Here is a 15770-nt window from a genome sequence, read left to right on the forward strand (position 1 = left end):
TTTTCTCTTAACTATTATGCTTGATTTTGGATTCATATGGGTGATTTTGAATCCCAGCTTTTCTACTTATTATCTGGGTAATCTTGGGTTAAATACTCAACTTCTCTGACATTTATAAATGGGCAACAGTAACTTTTATTGCCTACCTGCAATAGGTAGGTTCCTATTGTCATCCTAGAAGATCCTTGTAAAGTTCAAAGGGTCATGGTGGTATGATATATAAAATGATTTGTAATCATAAACCCTCATGTAATTGTGAGTAGTTATGTGAGGTAACAGGTCTTAAAGAATTTTGCAAAATAGAAGGGGAAGAAATAACACCTGGAGTCACATCATAATTCTGCTGTTAACAACATATGAGATCTTAGGCAATCAGTCAATAAATGTGCATTAAGGGCCTATTGTGTGCCTGTCAGTGTACTAAGTACTGAGGAAACAAACAACAACAACAAAAAAGGGCAAGAGATAATCCTTCTTCTCAAATACCTGCAGATCTAATCTGGGAGACAAGCTAAAAACAACTATATAGAAACAAGACATACAAGATAAACTGAGATGATCAATAGAAGGAAGGCATCAGAATAAAAGAGACCTGGAAACATTTCTAGCAAAAGGTAGGATTTTAGCTGAGATTTGAAGAAAGTCAGGGAATTCAGGAAGCAAAGATGAACTTGAGGATCACATTCAACCTCTCTGACAACGAGGGGTGTAGACTGTATGCATTCTAAGATGTTTTCCAATTCTGTATGGTCTCCAAGTTCCCTTCCAGATATAGTTCCTGTAATGTATGACTTATTCAAATATTAGAGGCAGTGTGGCACAGTGGAATGAACTCTGGATTGGGGGAAGAAGACTAGGATTCATGTCCAGATTCTGCTCCTTTTCTCCCGTTTAGCCATGGCAAATCATTTCACTTCTCTAGGGTTCAATTTTCTCTTTTGTAAAGTGAGAAGGTTATACTAGTTGTTCACTGGGAACCTTCCAGCTCTAAATTGCTGACCCTCTGATCATTATTCATTAGCATTTTTGGCCTAACCTTCTATTATATATAAGGAAGCGGGGTGACCAATTCTGAAATCATCTGGGGGGAACTTGCTGATGACAAACCCCCAGATCAAAAAGAATGGGAAAATCTAACCTGCTTTAAGGCTGGGGCACCCACCCTGAAATATATCTGGCCAGACTACTGCCAGGACTGTATAAGAGCTCATTATTCTGAGCCGAGCATGTAGCATGAACATCTTGCTTTGTTTCTGAGGAGTAAATATTTGGGGGGTGATGGACAGGGGAGATTTCTCAGATACCAAATCAGAGCAATCTGTTCCTCATTGACCCACTTGCGGCTGGTTAAGTGAGTCATTGCCATTATCTAAATACTCCAAACGAAATATTCTTCTGGGCTCAACAACATGCCTACTCGGTTGAAACCCATCAGTAGGAAATGACTGGTGTTTGTTAGTATTTGAGAGCACAAAGCAGATTCTGTTCACATTAGCATTTTGGCTGGTGCCAACATAAACCTCCAGACCTCCAAGTCACAGAATGTGTTATTGTTTCCATCGGAGGGGATTTGGGATCGCTCATTGGCATGTAAATGAACTGTCTCAATCGTGCACTTGAAAAATGGAGCTTCACATGCCATGGACTCTGGTGACAGAAGGAACAAAAATAAGCGTTCCTGGAGCTTGGGTGCTTTGGAAAGAACATTCTACTTGGAGTTGGTGTGGTTCTTGTTACTGTTGAAAGAGAGTACGGGGTGGGAGAGAAAGAGAGAGGGAGAGAAAAAGAGGGAAAGAGGGAAAAGGAGAAAGAGAGGAAGACAGAGGGAAGAGGAGAAACAGAGACAGAGAGGGAGAGAGAGCCCAAATGCTGATTTGACAATGACAGTGATGGAAATCTAAAAAGTTTTATTCCTAGAACTCAGCTCTTATAGCAAGAGAGGTGGGAGGTGGGATGGAGAGCTCTTACTGTCTTCAGAAAAGACTTAGTGTTTGTCAAAAAGATATTAAGTATCAGGCTTGTGTTTCCTTTTCTTGTAGTGCATGGCTGCTTATAAAGGTCTGCCTTTTCAAGGAGGTAAAACATACTACTATTAACTTGATTCTTGTTATCAAGTAGCAAGAATTCTTGAGGCACTAGTAGAGGGTAAGAACATTGGGTTTATTATCAGAAGACCTAGATTCCAAGCTCTTTCCCTGTCAGAGCTTCAATTTCCTCATCTTTGAAATAGAGACAAGAGCATTTGCACTGCCCTTCAGTGTTCTTGTAAGAATTAAAAGAAAAGATGAGTGAGAGAGGGCTTTGGAATCATGAAGTACCTAATCAATACATCAAACAACAAGCATTTATTAAGTGCCTGCTACCTTACAAAAACAAAAGTGAATAATCCCTCCTTCTTAGAAACTTATATCCTATAGTATGGTTTATTGGGCTATCCAGAACCCTGTCCTCTGTATTCCTGCCATAGTCTTTCCGATTCACGGTTCTGATTATGTTCCTACTCCACTTCTCCCCAGTTTTCATTCCCTCCCTATTGCCTGTAGGATTAAGATTAAGTTTCTTATACTGGCATGTTTAGATCTTCTATGTTCCCTTCTCAACTTTCTCTTAAAGTTTTTGACTTTTTAAAAAAATACTTTTCATATCCTCTACAATCCAACCAAATGAGACCATTTGCCACTCTCCATTTTGTCCTGCCTTTTTCACCCTCTAAGAGGTCTCTCATACCATCTCCTCTATTCTTCCTGATACACAGCTGTGACATCCATCATTCCCTACTGAAGTTCTTTCTTTCTAGGACCAATATCTTTCCCAGAAGTCGATAACAAGAGCCAATTCATCTCTGTGTCTCTGTCTCTGGTGCCTTTCACATCCTATGCAATATGATAAGGGAGAGATAGGCCTGGAAGCAGATCCAGGACAAGGAGATCCAAGTCCTTAAAAGTTTCCAGTGAGAAAGGGAGACACGGCTTCCTCTTCCCAACCAGGCTACTAACACAGCAACTTGTAATAGAGCCTTAGTTTCACTTTGTTTTGCCATATGCCATTGACTGTCACATTTCACAAGTTAAGAAACATGTTATTTCTTTGTTTATTTTGTCAGTCTTAGATATTCTCTGGAGAGAAATTATATATCTGTTTCAGTGGAATAGATTTAATCCTTTGGTGTCTTCTTGTCTGTAGACTTTTTCTTACTACTTGTCTCTCACAGTCAAAGGGTTTCTATTTCCCTCACATAATAAACAAGTGAATTTATCCTCAGTTTCCTGAAAAGAGTGCTAATTTTATTATGTTGTGAGGTTTAGCACCATTAAATTTCTAATATAAAAGCTTTGACAATTCCCTTTTGCTTACACACACATACACACACACACCTTTCCAGAATATGTTTCTTTGGTCACAGGATAGTAGATTTAGAGCTGGAAGAAAAGAAAAGAAAAACTCAAAAGAAAAGCCCACCATATCCACTGTTGACCTAGGGGGAGATAAAATGATTTGTGCAAGATAACACTGATAGGAAATATCACTGACAAGATTTGAACCAAAGCCCTCTGACTCCTAAGTCAGTATTTTTTCTGCTTTATTTTGAAGGGACTGGCACATAGTAGGTATTTTTAAAATGCTTATTGAACTATTAAACTGTTGAATTGAATTACACCTCTTGCTCATAGTCAATGATGCTATGAGACATGTCATGTAGTGATAATACAGTATTTGGACTAGAATCAGAGAGATCGAGGTTCATACCTCAGCTCTGACCCTCATTAGTTCTAAGACACTCCTCTCAAACTTTTTGTTTTTAATATGAGTAAGATAAGTTCTTAGGCTTAGGTAGGTGGATATACTTCTAGGCCTGGAGTCAAGAAGACTCATCTGGTTTCAAACACTTAACTAGCTATGAGTCACAAAAACCCTGTTTGCCTCAGTTCCCTTAATTATAAAATTAGCTGAAGAAGGAAATTGCAGAGTACTTTAATATCTTTGCCAAGAAAAACCTAAATGGCATCACAAAGAGTTGGACAGAACTGAGCAATCACAAAGATAAGTTGAGTATAGATCATAAAGGACTGTTGGATGACTCAAATGAATAATGTATGCAAACCACTTTATAAATTGTAAAGGCTTGATTTACATAATTAATATATTTAGTTATTATTATGATATGCTATGCAAAGATAATTATGTGACTGCCTACAATCAGCTATGACTTTCTACTCCTTTCCAGACATTGTATTCAAACTTTCTCTGCAGATACCCTTATTTGTCTTGCTTAGCATCAGATTTCCACTCTGGATAATGGGCTGTGTTGTAAAGGTAATGGTTCCTTTGTGCTTAAGGGGTTAAGGTTTCATGGTAAGCCTGAACAGGCTAGTCTGTTCCATCCAGGTGCAATGCTTCATCCTGCTAATTGTGACCAGGTGAATAATGCTACCTGACTGGAGGACAGAAGCACTTTGGTAAATTGCAGGACTGGAGAACTGATAAATGCAAGCAAACTACCATTCAATACTTTAAACAATGTTTTATAATGATCAAAATTTCTGATTTATTTAGAACAACTAAATTAGTGAACTTCATTTTCTAATTAACAAATGGGAAATATGCCAGATATATCCAGGGTTGGAAAGCAAGGAAAAGCAACTTTCAAATACGAGAGGCCAGCAGGCAACTCAACCAGGTATCAACTTGGGACCAAAAAAAGGAAACTGGCACTAGGAGGGGCCTGGAAGTACAACCCTCACAGGAAGAATCTGCCTTCAGGAAGGAAGCATAAATCAATAGGAAAACATTTAATAGTGATAGAATAATGAACTAATAGTGGAAAATCAAACAATGGAACCATTGTTCCATCCATAAATAGAAACAATATGTTTCAAGTTCATACTGTGAAAACTCTTGCTCCAAGAAAAGGAAGGGTTTTAGTCTCAATACTTCAACCTCGGGTCCTATCTAGAAAACTTGTACCTGAGACCTATTTACTTCTGTGTCTTTAGTGTGAATAAAAGACTTCATTTCTTATTCTTACTACAGCTGGGAGGTCAAGTGCTCTACTGCCACATTCATCCCCTGCTTCGGAAGCTCCACTTTCAGCTGCCACTCTTTGCTGCCATAGTTTTCATCTGCTAAATCTTTACTTTTGATGCTCTTCTAATACTCTTTCACTATCATTAGCCCAAGGTTCTGCCCTGTTCTGGATTAGTGACACTACTGTTTTCACTTTGTTTTTTTGGAGGGAAGAGTGAGATTACCCGGATTATGCTTCAGGACAGTCAACAAGTCTTCAACTCAGTCATTCAGCAGTATCCCAGCCTCTGTGCAGCTGAAACATAAAAGGGCCACTCAGAAATAACTTTCTGACTTAACCCTTCCTAATAAGGACCCCAATTTTTTTTTCCTCATTAAGCTAGGATAGGTGAATTCCTTATATTTGTGCAGTTTTAGTTCAGTGCCTTCTTTTGAGTTTGAAATTAGAATAAATATTTGCACTCCTTTCCATTTATCTTTTCAACTCTATCCTTGTAACATGAAAATTGTCTTGAAGCTTCAAAAAAAAAAAAAAACCTCAAGCTTCAGCAACATTCTTTGTTGCACAAAAATAGATTATATAAAACAAATATGGGTTAGACAATGAAAAACACAGGTTTTCTACCAATCCCCATCATTTCTGACCTAACTCAGAAGGAATAGGACCATAAAGTCTGGGTAAGACCCTATTATTTTGCTCTCTTGGTGTTTAGGAACTATGCTTTCCATATGCAAATAAGATCTAATTGAAAGATTTGTTTTTTCAAGCCAAATTATCTTTATTTACATATTATTCCATTAGGTCTGGATCTTCTACAAGAAAGGCTAAAAGAAGGTGGTTAAATGTATATAGTCACTCCAAATTTTCAACCTCATTTAAACCCATCATTTCATACCATCTACCTGCCCATAACTAATGATTTTATACCAACATTTATTCATCTCTTCACCCAAAGAGGAAAGATAGGTCTTCTGAATTCAAACATTTAAGAGACCAGATTCAGTAAACTTTTTCCCTATTAATGCCTGGAGAATCTTTAATTTGGAGGGATGAGGGAATGTTCCCTTCCAGCACCACGGATTACTTAAAGTGATACAAGATAATATAGAATTAAATACTACATTAGATATGGCAAAATGTGAAATGTAGACATTAAATTTTCTGGGTGGTCAGAAAGGGAAGAAGTAGTCCTGGTTCATTAGATGAGGAAGCTTTGTGGATGAAACTGAACTGGAGATGTTTTGAACCTATTGGTGTTGATACAAATAGCATGCATGGGGGATGGTATTCAAAGTAAAGGTCAATCAAATTTCAGACATATTATTAACATCAATAATTTATAATTGAGTTGTGAAAGTGCTAGCAAATAGCAAATTTGGGTGGGTAAAATGTTGAATAATAGCAGTTTTGTGATATCATGTTTCTGATGTGGATTATTTTGGATTCTTACTCCATTTCATGTGATTTTAACCTGAGGACCAAAGAAAGAAGCCCTTTCCTCATTTATAATTATCTCACTGCTGAAGAAATAATCTCCCCGCAACACACACTTCATAAAATGCCTCAATTCTAAAATTCATGTATATTTAGCAGGGACATGAATCTTTGCCCCTCCCCCTCTGAGTCACAGATGTCTGTGCTGAGAGCAGCTGCCAGCTCTTCTCCCTGCCCCCCTCAGTGATCTTTGGAGAAGGTCCAGAGAAGCAACCCAGAGTAATTTGCATAACCTGGCCCAGCTGCCACTGAAGATGATGGGAGACACAAAGAGAAAAGGAATAAGTACCCTAACGGTTCAGTGGGAGGTGCTGACTGCTCAGTCACTGCCCAGGTGCCTGGGAGGGAGAAGTGTAAGTGGGACAGAGTCACCATGATCTGACATGAAGAGAAAAATAGAAACTCCTTCAAATTATTTCAGAAAGAGCAGACCTCATCCCTACTCCCCCCAAAAAAAGATCCTGAGGAGAACTTTTGAATGAAAGTGGACCCTAGCTGGAAAGAGTAGAAAGTTTTATATGGCTGCCCACTAGGAGCTGACATCAGGTGTGAAAGAGCTGGAAAACTTCAAGATTCCCAGGGACATTTTGGCCCTTGGAACAAGAAAAAAGCTTTAAATTAAGTATTATACATAGATCCCAGTAGAATTCCTTCACCTTCTAGATCCTCAAGACTGACACCATCTTCTGTGAGGAAAAGACAGAAAAGAGGAGAGGACAGAAAGCCTTGAAGACAGCCACAGGGACAAGAACAAGCTAGCATACTAGCTGAGAGCAGAAACTGCAGTAAAAGCAGGTGTCAGGGGGGAGTTAAAGCAGAGGAGAAGAGCACTGCAGCTAGAGAGCACCGACTTGTGAGAATGTGCTCTCAAGATGCTTCTCCTTGCTAGGGTTCCTATGCAGCATAAAACTGAATCACATAGCCAATATCAGTCCGTGGAGAAGAGTTATACCACTGAAAAGGAGTTTTTTTGATTCTCTTCACACAGAAGAATTTCCCTTTTGCTGAAACATCTACCCATAGTAGTATTATACATCATATGTCCATGTCCCTGTGGAAAGATTGACCTAATACCCATGAATTCACTTAAGTAATAAAAAGGGAGGAAGGGAGTCTTGCTTCTGTAATGAAGGGATTCTTAAACTTTTTTTTTTTGAATGTCATGGGAAGTTTGAAGCTTTTAAATCCCTTCTCAGAATATCATTTTGAAATGTACAATATAAGATACAGGATGTCAACTGCAATAAGACTTTTGTCATCTTGTATTTTATCATATGCATTCAAAACATTTTTCTGAGAGGGGATTCATAGGCTGCAAACTACCTATTACAACAACAACAACAACAAAGAATAAAAACTTTTTAATAACTTTAAAACTATTAAAGTTTAATAGTTTAAAACTGCACTAATACTTTTGGGATACAAAGGAAATCAATTATGTTGAAATAGTAATCAGAATTTTAAAATAACAACAAAGTCACTGATTTCAGGTTAAGAATCCCTAATCTAGGCATTTGAGAATGAATCATTTCTGACTATTTAAATAAAGCTGCTCTGTGTTTAGATGCTTTGTGAATCTATACTTTTAAATGAAAATGGTGGTGACCCTTTGGAATATTGACTACTCAAATTTTTAAGTTCCACATGGGTAGAAAGGACTCTGCTACTTAATACTTATACAACCTTTGGCAAATTACTTCCCTTCAGTTTCCTCATCTGTAAAATGAGATGTTTATACTAGTGTTATTTCAGTTCCTTTCCAGATCTAATTCCTATGTTCCTAGGCAGAAAAGTATGTGTATATGTGTGTGGGGAGGGGAGAGGTGGAAGTTAGGGGAGATGGGAGAGATAGAAATTCAATTTACTAAATAAATTCAATTTAAATAAGCATTATTAAATAATATGTATTTAAGTACTTATGTTCAAGGGAGGAAAAATTGGAAGAAAAAGGTCACTAAAGTCTGATTGGGTACTGCTGAGTTTGGGTTTTCCTTCTAGAACAGGGGTTCTTAACTTGGAGTCTATAAATAGATTTCAGGGGATTCATGAACTTGGAAAGGGGAAAAGAAAGATACTCCCTTCCCCCCCCCCCCCCATTAACTTATGGTTTCCTGTGGAAGTCTATATTTTTATTTTCTTCATTTAAAAACACTATGCTGAGAAAGGCTCCAGAGATTTCACTGGGCTTTGGCTTTGCTGTCAAAAAGGCTCATTATACCAAAAAAAAAAAAAAAAAAAAAAAAAAAAAAAAAAGATGAAGGATAGTCTAGAATAATCACTTTTTAAAAATAGACTAATCACTTCTTAAAAGAAACTTGAGCCTTAAAAGAAACCTGGAGCCTATGAAACAAGCTAATGTGGCAGTCTTGCATTCATATTCATTCATTCGTGTGTGTGTGTGTGTGTGTGTGTGTGTGTGTGATTCTTCAGGTATGAGCAAAGCAACCACAAAAACAAACAAACTACTTTGAGCTATTCTATTGGATATCTTTCTTGGCTGGGTCAAAACGTGCCAGTCTGTGTTGCTGTCCAAAGAAAGTATATGCATGGTCCATATTTGTGAATACCCTAGATGAAGATATGCCTTGGACTCACACAGTGATTCAAATATGTGAGTGGGTGAGTCCTTTCATTTTATTTAGCTCTTTGATAAAATGACTTATTAATAGGAATTTTACTCTCTAATCAAACTTTCCTTTGTCCAAATGGCATGCACAAACTTACCCCTTTAAGAGGACTCCCTTTGGGCTTGAGGGGACTGGTGCATGTATGTGGGGGGAGTGGCAGCGCCTGCCACTGCGGCTGTCAGAAGTAGCTTAGAAGTAGATGGGCTGTGATTAGCTCTAAATGAAGTTCTAAACCACTGGTACGTGAAATGAAACTTTTTTTTCTTCCCCCTTCTACCCCCAGTCTTAACCTGTATTACTTATATAGCTGGTTCCATTTTACTTTCTCTGTGCATAAGAAAGAAAAGTAAAGCAAAAGGAAAGGAAGAAGAAAGGAAGGAAGGAAGGAAGGAAGGAAGGAAGGAAGGAAGGAAGGAAGGAAGGAAGGAAGGAAGGAAGGAAGGAAGGAAGGAAGGAAGGAAGGAAGGAAGACAGAAACAGAGGGAAGGAGAAAAACAGAGAAGGAGAAAAACAGAGACGGAGACAGAGAAAAGAGGAAGGACACATATTTGGAAGTTTAGTGCTTCCACTTCTGATAAAAGGGAGTCATTTGCTGCTTTCATGGTGTCAGTATTAATTTCCAAGCAGTCAAAGCTGCTGTTAATTTATTTACTGAACACTCTCCAGACCAAAAACTGAGGCGGGGACTGGCACTGAAACAGTTTTCTAGCCTCCGGCTTTTGTTTGTCGACAGGCTGATTTCCCAGAAGGCCATTTCCACCTGTGTTTCTGTTGTTTTTAGTGCGTGTCTTCCTTTCTTCTTCCCCGGCACTGTTTCCCCAATGGCTCCTGAAGCCCTTTCTCATCTTCTCTGTCTCTCTGTGTCTCTCATCCCCTTCCTCCCTCCAGCCCCAAGGACTCTTGGCTCTGCTTTTCAGTCATTCTGCAGTTACCAGGCGTCTCTGCTGGCAAACTCCCAGGGGGCACGGATTTTTTGTTTTGTTTTGTTTTGTTTCAAGGACAAGATTCAAAAGAGTTTGCTACACTCAGGTTGTAGGGTGCACCTTCAGATGTGTCTTCAAATAAGGGCTCGGCAATTTGAATATTTGTGCTCTTGGAAGCCAGTTTGAAAACCATACCCAAAAGCCCATTAAATTCTGCAAATTTGCTAAGCTTTGAACTTCTCATTATGAAGTCCAATTTTGGTTGCTAGTGCCTCCCTTCCATAGCACTTCCCCTTGAAAGAATACACCTAGCGATAGAAATTAGAAAGTGGCTTATTTGCCTCTAACTTCATGCATATCAAAGGGAAGTAGGCAGGCAGCAGTGCAATGGTCCTGGTGTTCTCTGCACATAGGAGCCAAGCCGGTATATATTGAGATGTTAAAAGCCTACTTCTCTTGCATACCCTCCCTGCAGCTGTATTATATGCGAGGTAAAAACACAATCATATAATAAAGACAGTGAAGGTTCAAGTTTCCTATAAGTATCAGGCAAAAAGTGGTCACTCTCCTATTCACTTTTTCAGATTATATGTATTGAAAATTCAGAGCTCAAAGAGCAGGTACACAAATGTGATTTTCTGGCAGACATTTTACCCAGGTCTGACTTAAGATGTGTCAGCATTAGGGTACCTCCCAGGAGACAGAATGAAGACTCCATCTACAAACCTAGCTTGTCCTCTCTACTTCTGCAGGAGCACAGGAGACTATTCATTTTCTTTTGAAGTCATTACTCATCTGTTTGTTGAATTATTTGCATTTAAAGGCAGCAGAGTAAAATTCTCCAAACCTCTCCTCCCAAAGGAAAGGAAAAGAGGGAAGAAGCCTGAGCTGTGCCCATTTGGGACAACTCATTGCATCTTTGGGCAGCTGAGGAAACTGCAAAGATTCAACATTAAACTAGTATGAGTAAATCCATCTCCTTGGTTGTAGAATGGGAAGGATGAAAAATAGCAGAAATGGCCAGCTGTAACCATCCCTAGGTAATTCTGCCGTATAGTATGGTAAAAATGTTTCACTTTGTATACAGAAAATGTTTCCTGCCCATCCCCATCACAATACACCCCAACTCCTACCACTTTCTTTGTTCAGAAGCTTTATTCCCCCTAAATCCCTGAGACTCACTTGTTTATCAAGGATGCTATGTGAGTAGTTTGAAGGTTCAGCTGTTTCTGAGTTCTCCGTGACCAAAAAGTCTTCTATTTATTTTGAAAGCGGAAACAATGACATTTTTTTGTCTGCATGCATAACTCCAAAATGCCTGAAACAATTTTGCTCAAACTTTCCAACCAACTCACCTTTGGGCTGAGACTAAACAGAGAAAGTTTTGGCCCCAAAGGACAAATTTTCAGAAAGTTGGGAGTGAGTAGAAACAAGACAGAATGATAGAACTCATCTTACAACTGTCATCTACCTCTTTGCTCCTCTGGTCTCTCTGCCATGGTCTCTTGGGTACTCCTCATTCTCTTTCTCTCCTGTTGCTTTTAGTAATCGCTATCCTCTACCCCCACCCTCATCCCATTCTTTAGCCTCGTTCTTATCTGCCAGAATAAAGACCATCTTTAACTTTTATAAACTGCCTAAATCTCCTCCAAAAATAAAACTCATCTTAAATCAGAGAGTATTTACAGTAAAATTAGCTATTCACTCCTGAATAGTTATTCAGACTGTCTGTGGATTCTGTCAGGTCAGTCTTTGTAATATGAGGTCTCTGAGAAGTGATAGCTCTGGTGAAGGAAGTGTATCCAAAACAAGGTCAACCTTCTATAAATTTGTCAAATAGGTACATTGTCTTGAATAACCTCTCCCCTCCTTTTTTGTATCCCTTTCCATTTCTTGGTTATGGCTTCCCCTCTGAATCCCTAGTGATTGTTCAGAGATTTCCATTAAGTACAGCACTGTATTAAGATCTGCTCTCAAGCAAGGAAAGAACAATTCTTTTTATCTCTGACCTATTGAGTCCATTTTGTCAGTGACAGGATCTTAGCTAATTTTTCAGAAAATAGTAGATGCTTAACAAATTCAAAGGCAAGAATAAAAGTTAGCTCTGAACTCTTACAGAAAACTAAATGTGTTTTTTAAAATAGTTTGTTAATTTTTAAAAATGATGTTTCTGAATTTTGGAAGTTTAGCATCTTTTTTTTTAAATCTATGGCAGTGGCCCTTAAAGTGTAGTCCAAAGAATTGGGGTCTCTGAAACCCTTTCAAAGGGTCTATAAATTCAAAATTATTTTTTATTTCTATTATAGTAAATAGCTATAAATATAACCCATGTGAACAAAAACTCTTTGAACTTTTGAGGATCTCCTCAATACTTTTTTAACAATATGAAAATATTGAGAACAAAAGTTTGAGAACCACGGATCTATGGCATGATATAAGAGAAAAAATACTGATGTAACAGAAATTTTAATTCCTCTCAGTACTATATTAAAATCATACATTTAGACCCAGATGGGACCTTTGAAGTTATCAAGTTAATAAATGAGGAAATTGATGTGGGTAATGGTTAAGGACTTACCCATGGTCACACTTCTGATTCTGAGAATAGTGCTCTATTTATTCCAACATCCTGGCTCTCAGTCATACCTATCAAATTGAATACTCCTTTGTAAAAGAGATCCTTTGGCTTCAGTTTTTTTTCTTTTTTCTTTATTAAAAATTTTATTTTTTCCAGTTTACATATAAAACAATTTTTACATTTGTTTATAAGGTTGAGTTCTAGATTTTCTCCCTTCTTTCCTCTCCACCCCAACATTGAGAAAGCACATGTGAAGTTATGAAAAACATTTCTAGAAAAGTTATGTTGCAAAAAAAAAATATAGATCTCCCCTCAAAAGAAACTTTAAGAAAAATAAAGTTTAAAAAAGTGTGTTTCAATCTATATTCAGATAGAATCCGTTTTTTTTTCTCTGGGTATGAATAGTATTTTTCACCATAAATCCTTCAGAATTGTCTTGGATCATTGTATTGCTGAGAATAGCAAAAATCATTCAGTGCTATTACTTTGTAAACAGTACATTTCGCTTTGCTTGAGCTCATGGAGGATTTTCCGGGTTTTTTAGAGCATCCTGCTCATTGAACAATAGTATTTCATCATAACCACATAATCACAGCCATTCCCCAATTGATGGGCATCCCCTCAATGTCCAATTCTTTACCCTGAAAAAAAAAGCTGCTGTAAATATTTTTGTACATATAGCTTTTTTTTCCTTTTAAAAAACATCTCTTTTGGGATACATGCTCAGTAGTGATATTGTTAGAATAAAGATATGCATAATTTTATAGCTCATTGGTCATAGTTCCAAATTGTTCTACAGAATGGATGAATCAGTTCACAATTCCACCAACAATGTGTTAATAGCTCATTCCCTACAACATTTGTTATTTTTCTTCTCTGGACCATTAGCCAATCTAATAAATATGAGGTAGTATTTCAGAATTGTTTTAATTTGCATTTCTCCAATTAATAGTGAGTTAGAGTTGGATTTTTTTTAAAAAATATATGCTCATAATAGCTTGATTAGTTAATTTGAAAACTGTTTATATCTTTTGATCATTTATCAATTGGGGATTGGATTTTATTTTTTTTTAATTTGACTCATTTCCCTATATATTTGAGAAATGAGGTCTTCACCCTAGAAATTTGCTTCAAATTTATTTTTTATTAGTATTGTTAATTGAATTTCCTCTGTTTTATTCTCTCTACTTTCACCCTTTCCCTCCTCACAAGTGTTTTGCTTCTGACCATTTCCTTCTCCAATATGTCCTTCTATTATCTTTTTTCCTTCTCATATTTCCTTCCTCTCCTACATCTTGCAAGATAAAATAGATTTCTATATCCATAATGTGTATGTATGTTATCTCCTCTTTGAGCCTTTTCTTGCCCCTTTTTATGGCAGATAATTTATGGCATTCCATCTCTCCCTTTCCCTTTTACCCAGTACATTCCTCTCTTTCCTTAATTTTTTTAGGAATTAATAATATCTTTTAAGATATTATCCCTTCATATTCAACTCACATCTATGTTTTCTATTTATATGTAACCCTTCTAACTTCTCTAATAATGAGAAAGTTCTTATGAGTTACAAGTGTCATCCTCCCATGTAGGATTATAAACAGATTAACCATATAAACAGAATATTAACCATAGGAATATAAACAGATAACCAAATTAACCATATGTTTTTCCTTTCCTGATTATCCCCTTATGCTTCTCGTGAGACCTGTATTTGACAGTCAAATTTTTTATTCAACTCTGGGCTTTTCATCAGGAATGCTTGAAAGCCCTCCATTGCACTGAATCTCCACCTTTTATCCTAAAAAATTATACTCAGTTTTGCTGAGTAGGTTGTAATCCTAGCTCCTTTACTTTCCAGAATATCATATTCTGGTCCTCTGGTCTTTTAATATAGAAGCTGCTAAATCTTATGTTATTCTGACTATAGCTTCACTATACTTGAACTATTTTTTTTTTCTGAATGCTTGCAATACTTTCTCTTTAACCTTGGAGTTCTAGAATTTGACTATAATATTCCTGGGAGTTTTCATTTTAGTATCTCTTTCAGGAAGTAATAAGATTATTTTAATTTTTATTTTACCCTCTGCTTCTAGAACATTAGAACAGTTTTCCTTGATAATTTCTTGAAAGATGCTGTCCAGGCTCCTTTTTTGATCATGGCTTTCAGGCAGACCATTAATTTTAAAATTATTTCTCCTAATTCTATTTTCCAGGTCAGTTGGTTTTCAAATGAGATATTTCACATTGTTATCTTTTCCCTCCATTCTCTTAAGTGTGTTTTATTGTTTGTTGATTTCTCATAAAGTCATTAGCTTCCACTTGCTCAAATTTAACTTCCTTTTCCATTTGGCCAATTTGCTTTTTAAGACATTCTTCTCCTCATTAGCTTTTTGTACTTCCTTTTACATTTCTCTCATTTTCTCCCCAATTTTTTCTCTATCTTTTTTACTTGATTTTCAAAATCCCTTTTAAGTTTTTCTATGGATTGAGGCTGATTCTTGAAGACTGGATATAGGAGCTTTCACTTTGTTATCTTCTGAATTTGTATTTTGATCTTCCTTGTCACAATAGTAGCTTTCTATGGTCAAACTATTTTTCTATCACTTTGCTCATTTTTCTAGTCGACTACTCAGCTTTTAACTCTTTGTTAAAGTAGGTCTCTGTTTCTAGGGTGCAGGGTGCAATGTTCCAAGCTTCAGGGATTTTGTGCAGCTGTTTTTAGAGATTCTTCTAGGGATCTGTGGTATGATCCAAGGACAAGTGTGTTTACCTTCTGTCCTATGCTCTGGTCTATGAATGACCACAAGTTCTCTTTTCTGCCCTGGAAATGTGAGGAAGATTCCTAATCGACTACGGCACACATTCTAGTCTTCTAGTGTTCCTCCTCACCCTGGGACTGTGAAACAGGATGACATCCCAGATCTTTAAATAGGCAAAGCAATAGAGTCCTTTCTTGGTACTCTTGAAGAGATGTCTTTCTGATCAGCTATTTGAACTCCTTGCTATCTGTGGGAGGAAACCTTTGGAAGCTGCAGCTGTTGTTGCTGCCACCACAGCCAATTCAGTGACTCTAAAGGCCTGCTTCTGGTTGATGATTTACCAAAGAACTCTCACTCTAGTGA

Source organism: Antechinus flavipes, chromosome 2 (genome assembly GCF_016432865.1).
Source record: "Antechinus flavipes isolate AdamAnt ecotype Samford, QLD, Australia chromosome 2, AdamAnt_v2, whole genome shotgun sequence".
Taxonomy (NCBI): domain Eukaryota; kingdom Metazoa; phylum Chordata; class Mammalia; order Dasyuromorphia; family Dasyuridae; genus Antechinus; species Antechinus flavipes.